The sequence below is a fragment of the Lissotriton vulgaris genome, unplaced genomic scaffold (assembly GCF_964263255.1).
Source record: "Lissotriton vulgaris unplaced genomic scaffold, aLisVul1.2 SCAFFOLD_845, whole genome shotgun sequence".
NCBI lineage: Eukaryota > Metazoa > Chordata > Amphibia > Caudata > Salamandridae > Lissotriton > Lissotriton vulgaris.
Genome location: NW_028245960.1, coordinates 79314 through 90503, shown reverse-complemented (window position 1 = coordinate 90503; position 11190 = coordinate 79314).

The following is an 11190-nucleotide window of genomic DNA, read 5'->3' as shown; positions in this document are numbered from 1 at the left end:
GCGGTAACCTAGCATTTGCCTTCAGCATCACAACATATGGAGGAATCTCTAAAAGACCTACATCATTCGGACCAACAGCCCACAATGAATCTGGTAAAGAAGACAATTCAGGTGGAAGTCTGTCTTTTGATATATACATCGGAGAGATCACTCTCTCACCCAACGTAAGATGTACTCCTGACGGAGAACAATACAACGTGGCATATAATCTCTTCAACAAATCCAATCCCAACAAGTTCTCACCGCAACCTGTAGTCAAAATGAGGGGTGCTTCAAACTTACGAGGTCCAACAGAAAGAGACAACGGAGCAGTAATCGGATTTGTAACCGGGGCGCCTGAAAAACCTACAGAAACACTCTCAAAGCCAGACAAAGGTGTGCCTGGGACTTTAGAGTGTATTATAGAACTCTTCGTAGCACCAGTGTCTAACAGAAAAGGCTCTGACACACCTGATGCAATCACTTCAACATAAGGTCCACTCGGATCTACTGGTACTGAAACAACTCCCTCTCTTTGTCCATGGCTGTCCTAGCAATCATTACCATCCACTTCCTCACCTTCGACATAGTAGTCGTCCATATAGTACTGTGCTGTCCTACCTGATCAAAACTATTCATTGATTTCTGTGGTGGCAAAGAACGCCCATTCTGTCCTCCACCTCTACCTCTAGGCGCTTGTTGAGCACCTCGACCTCTTACACCAGAGGCACCATTCGTGCGCTGTAACAAAACCGGACAACTATTCTTAAAATGGCCCTCTTCTTTACAATACGCACACTGATTAGGCCCATACGGAAAACGCTGTTGAGAAGACTTGTTCCTTTGCGAGTTTCTCGAATATTGCAAATTCTGTTGATAATCGCGTTGATTACTAGTACGGGGTGGATAAGCTTGTTGTAGAAGAACTTTAGTCTTCAATTCCTTAGTCTTCTTATCCGCTTTCTCCAACTCATCTTTGCGCCTATTTTCATAGTACTGGGCTGTAGCTAAAATCTGCGCTGACGTGGAAACAGCCCAAGCACTTTCAGAATCTTTCAACTTAGTGCACAATTCGGGAAGCAGATTATGTACAAATTTGTCGACGAACAATCTCTGGCCACACTCAGTAGCCATATCCTGACCACTATGATCTACACAAGTCTCTTCAAACCGCGTGCAAAAGTCAGACACCGTCTCGTCTTTCTTCTGCTTACAGCAGACAACTTGTCCCAATTAACACGCACTTCAGGCATCAAAGTCTTCATATAATTAATTATCCTACCAGGGATTTGAGTAATGAGATCTTCAGGGTTAGCACCTCCAACCTGTCTATCATTCACAGCACTAATATTAATCCATGTAGCCCCTAATTCTTGGTCATGATCCGTATGTCGAATCGTACTCCAAATAGGTTGTGGGACAACATTCCCAAACAACATATCTATGTCTGCTAAATTCATAATGCACGAACCCACAGTCTGAGTGAGCTCTTTATAATAGCCTGCTGGATTTTTGCGCGGATCAGGCAAAGACTGCTTAGTTGCCAAAACTTCAACACGCTTCCAAGGAACATGTACCCATACTCGCTGAAAATGCGCAACAACAGCTGGATTAGCATTAGGGTCAGCAGGTCTCCAAACTGGAGGAACCTCACGCATCGGATATTGACGCACTTTTCTCCTAACTGACGAATCAGGCTCAAACAATTGTTCAGAAGGAGTGTCGCTACGAAACGACAAGATAGTCGCAACTGCTCTTCCAACGTCACTCGGACCCACAACGGTCCCTTTCGCAAATTCAGAACGTATTCGATACAACTCACCAGGAGCTTTACCTACTTCTTCAACCCATTGTTCATGGAGGAACACACCCATCATGTCAAAGACGTACCGCTGCTTTGGTGCTTCCCATTGAAGGAAGACATCCATAACACCCTCAAGATTATACTGAGAAGCGTACATAATCCACTTACACGCCAAATGATCCAAAACTGTACGTTCATTTGTATCAGGCAACTGACTACGTGATTGTCTACGCTCACTAACCGGAGACATACCCAATTGTCCCAACAAAGGAGAAAAGAAACCAGTAACTGCAGCAGTCATTCTCTGTCTGGCAGAAGGAGTAGATGAAAGAATAAGAGAAGACAGAACAATAGTAGAAGAATCAAAAGTCAGAACAGAAGGAGTATTATAGATAGGCGTAGGAGTAGCAGACGAAGAAGGAAGCAAAGTTGACGGCCCCTGAGGAGGGTGCGCCAAAGGAACAGTAGCCAACGGAAGGGGAGCTGGCTGTGGAGGAATTGCAGGTAGCAAAGCAACCGGAGGTTGCACAACTACAACTGGTAGCGGTGGTGCCGTAGCATCCTGTGCATAAGGAGGTGGCAAACTCAAAAGATGTGACATTAAAGGATCTTTTGCAAGATCTTTCTTTTCTTCCTGCTCTGTACGCGGCAAAACTGGGTAGCATTTGTGTACCGCTAACTTCCTAACCCTAAGCATCTGTTTGCTCTCTTGCTCTTCCTCATTATCCCTATACGCTATAGCAGCTTGCACCATTGACAAACCTCGTTCTCGTTTATTCTTCTTCGCTACTTTAATTTCTTTCTGTTTGGCCTCTTTGCACAATATGCGAAAAGAGTCAAACATTGCCGGCCGGGCTTTCTTCTTGAACAGTTTAACTTCGAGATTATCTAGAATCTCAGTTTCAAAACTACATAACGGGGCCACTGTAGGACACCGTCTTTCCTCGTATATTTTACCCAGATGTCATTATAACTAATGGGACCCACACCATGCTTCACATAGAGTTCATATGTAGGAGTTCCAATCGGAGGAACCAGACACAAATCCTCGAACCGGGAATCCTTAGAACAACCACAACCAAATATCTTTCCAAGTCTGCTAAAACCAGGCATCGTGCTCACTAGTCTAGCTTCAAACTACAAGGGAAATCTCAAAACGATAGTCTCGTGAATACACAAATCCCTTGGCTTTGGGGCCAGCAGGTACCAAATCAAAGCGATCCACTAAAGGATACCAAAACAAACTAAGGACTGAAAGACGCTTCACTCATACTTAACTGAAATGTCGATGACGTCACCAGAAGACCCGTCTATCATCTCGCTCTACAAATCGTCTAAGGCTCCAAGACAGGGCGACAGTCAGGGCAGCAGTCCTTCGTAGCCGTCAGAAAGCGGGGAACCTCGCAGCAAAGACTTTCAGACCACGACGACATACCGGGGTCGATGAAGTGGCTGGCCTTCCTCCAGAATTTCCACACGAAGCTCTCCACGATCTTCGGGCTTGGACCGGTACCGCTGAAGTCGCCCCGAGTTGGGCGCCAACTGAAGGACCAGGTTTTAGAACCTAACGGCATCAGGTAAAACGCCTGATGCCTTTGAGTTCCCTTGCCTCGGCAAACAGAGACACGGGATGATTCTTGATGACGTCAAAGACCAAAGTTTATTGGCTGCAACCAGGAACAGAGGTCTACGAAGCACAACACGGGTGGTTCGCTAGAGACTGCACAAATTCAATGAGCGGAGCATGGTCTTTTATGCCAAAAATCACATTCCAAAGGTGGCATTGTTTACATACAAACTAACCAATCACGGAGTGACATTTCAAACATATCGTATAATGACAATCCCACTTTCCGTTGTCCAGCCCACCAGAAATGACCAAGCAAATTCCTATTCGATCAGGCCGGACAAACCCATCATAAAACCTCAACCCAAATAGTTCAAGTTCAAGTTCAGGAAATTGTATAGCGCACTACTCACCCAGAGGGTCTCAAGGCGCTAGAGGGAGGGTGGGAGCATTACTTATCAAATAGCCAGGTTTTGAGCTGCTTTCTGAAGGAGAGGTGGTTCTGTGTAAGGCGGAGGTGAGTGGGGAGAGTATTCCAGGTTTTGGCCGCTAAGTAAGAGAAGGATCTTCCTCCCATGCTGGATCTATGGATGCGTGGAATTGCGGCGAGGGCTTGATTGGATGATCGTAGTTGGCGGGTGGGTGTGTAGAAGGACAGTCTTGTGTTGATGCATTCGGGTCCTAGGTCGTAGAGGGCATTGTGTGCATGGTTGAGGAGAACGGAACGTTATTCTCTTGTTGAAGGGGAGCCAGTGGAGGTCTTTCAGGTGACCGGAGATGTGAGCTTGACAGGGGATGTCCAGTATGAGTCTGACTGAGGCGTTTTGGATGCTTTGGAGTTTTTTCTGTAGTTTGGCTGTGGTTCCGGCATAAAGGATATTTCCATAGTCCAGTCGGCTAGTGACCAGTGCGTGGGTGACTGTCTTTCTTGTTTTGGTGGGGATCCAACTGAAGATTTTTTTGAGCAAGAGTAGGTTGTTGAAGCATGAAGATGAGACGGCATTGACTTGTCTGGTCATCGATAGGGAGGAGTCTAGGATGAAGCCAAAGTTACGTGCATTGTATGTAGGTATGGGTGCTGTACCCAGGGCCGGTGGCCACCATGAGTCGTCCCAGGAAGAGGGGGATGAACCTAAAATGAGGACTTCCGTTTTGTCCGAGTTTAGTTTTAAACTGCTGTTCTTCATCCATTCGGCTACTTCTTTCATTCCTTCGTGAAGATTGGTTTTGGCGGTGTTTGGGTCTTTGGTGAGGGAGAGGATCAACTGGGTGTCGTCTGCGTAGGAGATGATGTTGAAGTTGTGTTGTCGCGCGATGGATGCGAGGGGACTCATGTAAACGTTGAAGAGGATGGGACTGAGAGATGATCCTTGTGGTACGCCGCAGATGACTTTGGTGGCCTCTGATTTGAATGGGGGGAGGCGGACTCTCTGGGTTCTTCCGGCGAGGAATGAGATGATCCAGTCCAGAGCTTTTTCTTGTATTCCAACGTTGCTGAGGCATTGTATAAGGGTGCTATGACAGACTGTGTCGAAGGCAGCGAAGAGGTCAAGTAGGATGAGGGCAACTGTTTCTCCATTGTCCAGTAACGTTCGGATGTCGTCTGTAGCTGCGATGAGGGCGGTTTCGGTGCTGCGTTTGGCTCGGAATCCGGACTGTGATGGGTCGAGGGAGTTGTTGGGTTCAAGGAAGGCGGCGAGTTGACTATTGACGGCTTTTTCGATGACTTTGGCCGGGAAGGGGAGGAGTGAGATGGGGCGGTAGTTCTTAAGTTCAGAGGGGTCTGCTGTGGGTTTCTTCAGAAGGGCGCTGAGTTCGGCATGTTTCCAGCTTTCCGGGAAGGTAGCAGTGTTGAAGGAACAGTTGATGACATCGCGGAGATGGGGTGCGATGATGGAGTCAGCTTTGTTGAAGATGTGGTGGGGACATGGATCGGTTGGTGAGCCTGACTGGATGGAGTTCATCAGGCGGATTGTGTCTTCAGTGGTGATTGGGTTCCAGGCGCAAAGGTTGTGAGAGTGCTGTTTTGGTTCGGAGGTGAGTTAAGTGGACTGGTCTTCGGACTGGTTTTCAAAGCTGTTATGTATTTCGGTGATTTTGTTGTGGAAGAAAGAGGATAAAGAGTCGCAGAGGAATTGGGAAGGAGTGATGTCGTTGGTGCCGGCGGAGAGGTTGGTAAATTCTTTGACGATGTTAAATAGTTCCTTGCTGTTGTGGGCGTTGTTGTCAAGTCGATCCTTGAATGCTGATTTCTTGGTTGATCGGATCAATTGGTGATGTTTGCGGGTGGCGTCCTTGAAGGTGGACAGGTTGTCGGTGGTTGGGTTTTTTCTCCAGGTTTTCTCGAGGGTACGGAAGGAGCAGAAACAGATTGGAAGCAAGATAGAAAGGTGGGTGTAGTGTACTGTAAACTCCGGCACGTCCTGCTCTTTGATCTTTATCTGACCAGCTGCTTAACTAGGAACTGGCTCAGCGAGGTCAGCCTCGGGCAAGGAGTCAGTTCGGCCAGGTCATTCAGAAGTCAGATAAGGTGTACGTGTCTTAAAAGACTCATTCGGCCGTAGTCATCGGCCTATGTGAGGGCAACCACACAAAATGGCTGCCGCACACAAAATGGAACCCAAAGGTTCAAACGAAATCCCTAAATACATAGTGTTCTAATAGATCGATTAATGCGAAAACACTCGTACATACCGCACTCGTGATTTGCGGTCCGCTGATACTAAAATCTTCTATTTCTGACGACCTTTATTGAACGGGTTCCGAACCACCAAACCAGACCCTCAAACTATGGAACTACAGCTGTTTTTTGCCCTTGATACCGTTATTTAGCTGCCAAAGCTCTTCCAGGTCGCCCTCCCTCTCCATAGTACCTAGCCGTCCAGCGTTGGGACATATGCTTCACCTCCAGTTCTGCAAATTCATTATACTCAGTAATTTTCGAACAAATTGTCACAAACGTAGTAGCATCTGACACACTGTCATACTGATGCTCGAGCCCTATTAGTTCTTGTTCAAGGCTCTTCATAGAACCCAAAAGCGATTTGAGCACCCCAGCTTGAAGTCCTATGCACACCCCACGTATTTTCACCTTGAACGCTTCCCACAAGTTGCCAAACTATCTACTGAGCCCGAGTTGACCTCATAGTATTGCACAATGGCTTCCCGGACACCCTCCCAGAACACCTAATCTTGTAGAGCAGAAGATTGCAATCGCCACTGGATCAGCGGCGGTGCGTAAACAGGTATAATCATAGTGAATAACGATGGGAAGGTGTCAGAAAGTGTTGTGGGTAGGTGGGTAGCTTTCGTAACTAACAAGTTTATGTCAGTGGTAGTCAACCAGTAGTCCAAGCAGGACCACGATTGATGTGCATAGGAGTGACAATTACCTTCTCTCGCCCCTGGGTGCTGCAGTCTCCAAGTGTCTATGAGTGATACATTTTGTATGCCATTCTTAATAGCCTGCGTAGCCTTTTTAACAGAAGGGTCCGAACTAGTGTGGCGGTCCAGTGCTGGGTTTAGTATGACATTGAAATATTCACCACAGACAATGGCAGTTGGTTGCAGTCTAAAGACCTTGCTCCATAGAGCCTCATAAAAATCAGGGTCATCAACATTGGGGCCGTAAATATTAGGAATAGTCATCATCATACCACACAGTTTCCCCTGCACTATTATATATCAACTAGCGTTATCTATATTCACATGTGATATCACAAATAGAAGATTTTTCTTAACAGAGATCACAACCCCCCTCGCATAGGAGGAGTAAGACGATGCCAATTTCACCCCCGCCCATCTAGTGGCCACTTTATCAGCTGCTTGTTTGTTTAAGTGGGTTTCTTGCAACAATGCCACTTGTACGTTGTGCCGATCCAGGTAAGCTAATACCTGCCTTGTTTTCTTTGGGTTGTTAAGACCCCTGACATTCCATGTTACCCATATTACCTTACCAGCCTCCAATGACATCATTGGTGCTCATTAATGTAGTAGTATCTATATACTTTGTGCCTGTGCTATTTGCCACATACTCTGCACTTCCATGATTCTGCTTTGTACAACGCAGCCTTGGAACAATCCCCCAACTGAGCCCCCCACCCACTTAAGCATTCCAATTATGCAAAGGAATCCCAATAAAAAAAACATCAAAAACAAAGTCACCCCCCCTTCCCGCCGTGAGTAGCAAGCCCTCTCACAGCCTACAAACTCTCCAGAAACTGCTTGGTTTGTACCCTCATGGAGGACAGCAGCCGCCCATCGACCCCCATGTTGGTACCAGGGGAGGTCAGGGCAAGTCTATTATTTGCCATAATGCATCTAACTTCTTTGCGTCCTATACTAACTCATCCAGCAAGAGTCCCTGGGACATGAGACAGTGGCAGCCATTGCACGGTATCTGATTACAAATCCACAATTATGAACAGAGACAGCATGACATAACACTCAGCTGTATTCCACATACATATTGTGTTCTCACACATGTATGCCAGGGATCAAAAGGATCATTAAACATTGTAGTACGAGCTAACCAATCAGTGATTATCACATTGCCCCATGCCACCCAACCAACGTCCCATGACACAGCTAACACTTTAGGTGCATTTACAGGTGTATGTCCAGAAATTCCACCAGTGTAGTATCTCAGGCGTGTTTATGTTCCTTTAGATATGTCCTAACAATACACAACATCTCCAATACATCCCCTTCCACATATTAACATTATATCGTACAGTCCTCCACTAATGACTCAGGTAGAGGTCATTCTCGCTATGTAAAGATGTGACAAAAGTGCAAATTAACTACAGTGTGGTTATACACATCTATATCAAACAGAGCCAGCTCACGACCTGCAGCTGGATGCTAATCTTCATTGTCTGCATCATCACCAGCCATTCTGTTCACATCCCGCCGCTCCAGTTGCTTAACAAATTGCATAGCGACCTTTGGAGTCATGCAGATTCACGGTCTGCTCCCATACATTAACATGAGACGAGCAAGGTACAGCGGGCATATTGGATCTTAATATCCTGCAATTTTTTCTTCACTTGTTGAAACTCACGCTTGGCCTGCTGCACCGCTACCGTGAAATCCAGGAACAACGCTACCTCCAACCCCTGGTTTTTAGTAGTACCCATCTCCCTCGCAAGATGGAGGGCCACATCCCTGTCGCGGTAATTAAGAAGTCTTGCAATGATCTGGCGCGGAGGCGCCCCGGGACAGCACATGGAGCGAGGGACCGGTGCGCTCTTTCCACCACCAGTACATTGGAGAAATGTTCCGCACCCAGCCTGGTTTTAAGCATGTCTTCCACATAGAGTTCCAATTTGCCCATGATGGTAGATTCAGGCACTCCTGTGATGCGCAAGTTGTTGCGACACAACCTCGCCTCCAAATATTTGTTCTTGGCCCTTATGACCTCCAGTATCTTCTCCACCTCAGTACATGACTTCGTGATGTTTTCCACCTTGTCCTTGCATTCGAGATGCGTTGTTCTGCCTCCGTTAGATGCACCCCATGCTTGTCCAGTTTCGCTGACATGGTATCCATGCACAGATTCAGATTACCTATTTTACCATCAACAGTATGCAGACTTTGCTGCATTGCCAGCATCAGTTTTTCCAACTTTGTGCTATTGCCATATTCCATATCTGTCTCAGTAATGGATGCTGCCTGCATCTGCGTTTTCTTCAGACGCTTTGACTCAAACGAGAGCGTGGACTGCAAATACTTGTCAGGTTTACCCATCATGCCACTACCAGTCACAAGCCTTATACCGCAACTGCGACCCCTTTACCACGGCCTCCAGCAGTCGGGCAATTCACTTCAGCAGACTCCAACTCTGGTACCACGTAGTAGAAGGCCAGCGACACCACCGCAATACCAGTCAGTCCAGCTAGCCAAACACTGTAGCGTGGTCAGGGATATGTACACAGTCTCACTTTGGTTAGAATGCGCTAGCCCAGCACCGCAATTTCGGTAGTTCTCCTGCAGCAATGGTACATCAGCCCACCTCGGACTCGTCTCACACAGCGCCTTCCACCCAGCTCAGAGACAGGGCCAGCGATCCGCCATGTGGTGCTGCTGCTTCCCTGCAGCCAGATCAGGCAGCTATCACACTCCAAACATTTTAGGCCCAAAGTTGTTTGCTGCCTCCTTCAGCGCTAGTATTCACAACTGTTAGCAGACTCACACCGTATGAGTCACTAACATCCAGGGTGCATCCGAGGCAGCAGTCCATGAAATCTAGTCCACGATGTAGGCAGGGCAGACAGGCCAGGCCCTTTATTAAACCCGGGGCGCAGCCACAAATCGTTATGGGCTTGAAAGGGTGTCTGGTATCTCTACCCTGTATATCTGGGCGAGCTTCCACAGGGCCTCACTATGGCGGCCTGCGTGGCCTACGTGCACCTTCCAGCAGCCAGGTCTCCGTGTGCGCTCAGTCAGGGGTTAATGTTCTGCTGGCAGCACCAGCACGTTCAAACACTCGCCCCACGACCGCAGCTGCACCTGTACGTCCCTCCTTGTGATAAGCGGCCTTACCTGCAGATCGTAGCTCCCTCAGGCACTTCTCGCGCTGCAGCCATCTGACTCACCACGTTTTTCGGTGAAAAACACTTGTTCCCAGCCGGCCGGCGCTCGCCACTCGCAGATCATGTCAAAGCAGCGTTTCGACCTGCCAGCACGTCCCTCAAGTATCAGTCACCGCTCCGCTGCACAGAACCCACAGTCTGCAGGCATGAACAGTGGCAGCGCAGCAAGCGGACCGCGTCACCAGGCTCAGTACCCTAGGGCCGCGATTTTGTCATCCAGGACACAAATGTCATTTCTAGCGTCCACCTGCCGCAGAAGTACCAGAAAACACTAGAACTGATGCAGCAAATGAAGCGGTTTCCAAAGTGCTGTCTCTCCGACGTATATGGTTAGGAGAAGTGCAGGATAGTGAACGGATTATTTCCCCGACCGGCAGAGCTAAACAAACGTGCTGCCATCTTGCTTCAGGCTCACTAGCGCCCCCCCCATTATCTTCTCAAGGTTTTACTGTCATTTGCATGCATCTTATCTGCTATGTGCTTCACGTGCCATGCGTTGACTCATCCTGGGAGTCCCCTCCATCCCAGGTGATGCTCCATCTGACTACCAGACGCACGTGCACAGCATCCAGGGCCTACCGTGATATCCCTGCATTATGCCTCTGCACATCCCTGTCCCTCATCCCCCCAGTATCGACAGTGGCTACGACCGTGTGCAAAACTGCTGAAAGGCTCTCTAGATTTATTGGAACTGGATGGTGCATCTCTTTTTTCCTCCTGCCTGACTCTATTCATGATCACTCAGAGCGTTGCCCCATCCCCTATCCCATGTCCATCGATGGTGGCGAGGGGGGCATGTATATGTTGAAGAGCATGGGGCTGAGTGATGATCCTTGGGGTATTCCGCAGTTTATTTCCATCGGTTCGGATAGGAAGGGTGCTAGCCCGATTAAATTATTGCCCCAATACTATTCATGCAATGATGTCTGCAGCACTGTGGATCAGTCGAATTATAAGGGACCACAAGGCTATCTGCATTACACTCACTCTCAAACCCCCGGAAAATGGTCAAAGTGGTATTTTGTACACTTGAAGAATAAAACAAAAAAATGAACATGCCTTGATGGAAAGCCATGGATGCTGCAGGGACTTTGGATTTACCTCAAAGATATGGAGTTGAAAGAATGGGCGCTGAGGCATCGCCATGTTTTAATCTACTTTAGGGTTCGGTTCCACAGGTAGCCTGCCTGCTGCTGCTGATCTGGACCTAAGCCTAGAGAGAAGCATGAAGAGGGGGACTTCCTTCA